Source organism: Macrobrachium nipponense, chromosome 42 (genome assembly GCF_015104395.2).
Source record: "Macrobrachium nipponense isolate FS-2020 chromosome 42, ASM1510439v2, whole genome shotgun sequence".
NCBI classification, from domain to species: domain Eukaryota; kingdom Metazoa; phylum Arthropoda; class Malacostraca; order Decapoda; family Palaemonidae; genus Macrobrachium; species Macrobrachium nipponense.
Window position 1 is genome coordinate 35372033 of NC_061103.1, and position 2407 is coordinate 35374439.

A 2407-nucleotide genomic window follows, 5' to 3' on the forward strand; every position below is an offset into this window, starting at 1 on the left:
ATACGTTGCTCCACACGATTACAGTTATTCTGAGTTTTCTTAGCTGTTCGTTATTTTAATACATTATTTTCCCTTCAATTTAAATTTAATTGAAGCACAAGAAAACGGCAGTTGTGAAAGGAAACGTCGTTATACTAGTTTTCAAAGATGAGAAACTCAAGTTCCTGGTACTGTGAATATGGCGGGAAGATATTGATTAGAGCGGGAAAAGGTTGACTTTGGATGTTCTGCACGGGGCTAGTCTTTACACTAGGAGTTTTCTCTGACGTTATCGTTCTTAAAAGAATTTTCGCACACTAATGTAGAAATTTTGAAGTCGTTCAGTTAAAGAGCAAAGTATTTTTTTTTATCCTCCACAAGCAAATAAAGGGGATGTATCAGGACCTATCGCTGAAAATTTGACTAGTAGGTGTTATAATTAAACTGCTTTTGGCATTCATTTAATTAATTTACACATTTCATGGCTGAAAAGAATGAATTTCCTTCTGCATTTCCAAGGGCAATTTCATATTCTATTACCAAAATGAAATTCGCTAGCGTTTCAGACGTAAAAATACAAAATAAATATCATGGAAGCATTAGACTAAATTTTTCTTTAATGTGGAAATTACCATCTGCATCAATGGCCTGTGAAAGTTTCTTTTTAAAGTACTTATGAGGCCACAGTTTAAATGGCCAAGTGTTAGGATCAGAGCGTTGCAAGCCAATTACATTTACCCTTTGGCGTAGAGAACGCAACTTACAGTATTTTCAAGGTCGTTGACAAATAGTGCGTCTGCTTTAAGATCCGTCACTACTACATTTCTATAATCTGTTGTGGTAAAGTTAATAAAGGGGTTATAAGCATTGGCACAGCGTCATACACCATATCTCTGCTTTGATTCTTTGTACAGTAACTTAGAATTTCAGAAAAAAAAGAGATAGTACTGATTGAAAACAAACCCAAAGAGTATATTTCACTTTTCCCTTCCTACGTTATAATGACAGTAATACTAGACCGATGGGAATCGCCCTGTCGCGGGTGCGCCAGAACTGAACTCTAAAGACACATTTAACAGAGTTTTAATGCTCCATCAGCAATGGTGTTCCGCCAAACCGGTTTTTGCTCTTTTATAGAGGACACCAGATGTCTCTGATGATCATGGCACTGCAGGGACGTTTCGCGCCCTGACACTTTAGGTCCACTGCTGCGGCTGTCCCATCCAGTTTCGTAATTCTACAGGGTCAAAGTCCGAAGAAGAGTGAGAGTAAAAGTAGCATAGTCAACGGCAATATAACTAACTACACAGTGTGGAGTTATGATAACGATGATTCTGACTTCTTTGAAAAAAACACTAATCGAGTACAAATAGAGTTGTTCTTAAGTTAAATAGGTAAGGTGTCTGAACTGAAGACAATTTTCGCTGTGTACCTAACTTGGCTTGATTTAATCACTTATAATTATGTTTCTGCAACAAATTTTACCCTGTCTTTGATACCTCCCTTTTAGTTTTAACCATTTTTGTACTCTAGTCTCAAAAAAAAAAAAAAAAAATAAGTCTTATAAATCCTCCATTATTAGGATTGTAGCTACTGTCACGCCAGTGTAATGGATATTATGAACTTCAGTGTCCATTTACTGAGCTACGGATGAAACGTCACAGGAGAACTTCGAAGCTCTCGGGATTAAAGAAAATTACTTTTCTATATCTCACAATGAAACATCATTCCTAGAAGGTAGAATGTGAACAAAAATGGGTTGCTTGGACATTGGCATTCAGGAAAAATGTAAAACAGTAACAACTTCAGGGTATTTGGGAGGCGAAGACTGTAGCCTACCTGATTCCACAAGACCTGATCTGACTTCACTTTGAGTTGAGACCAGCTTTTGTCATTAGTAACGATACAACTGTGCAAATCTGAAGGTTTTAGACGATGGACCAGTGATAGGGCTCCCTTGCTGCTGACTTCTGATATCGTGCATCAACCCAAATTCAAGTTAGGAGACTGAGTTTGTCATCAGTCACTATTCCCGGAGTCAACTCTATGTCAGTACTTACTTCCTAAGGATTGGTAATTAGAAGCATAAAAACACATCGAGAGAGAGAGAGAGAGAGAGAGAGAGAGAGAGAGAGAGAGAGAGAGAGAGAGAGAGAGAGAGAAGCCCTATTGATCTGAAAGTCTAAAGGTCAAGGACTCGTGATTTTACACGCTCAACACCCCCCCTCCCCTCACCTCTCTCTCTCTCTCTCTCTCTCTCTCTCTCTCTCTCTCTCTCTCTCTCTCTCCTAAAGTCAGGTTTGCTATATTTATTTTAAATTTTATCGAATCTGCAATACTTAAATGTTTTGTTTTACACCCTTGCATAATTGTTCCTTTTGGGCTAATCATGTGCTCCTAAGCCACGAACAATTCTCTCTCTCACTCG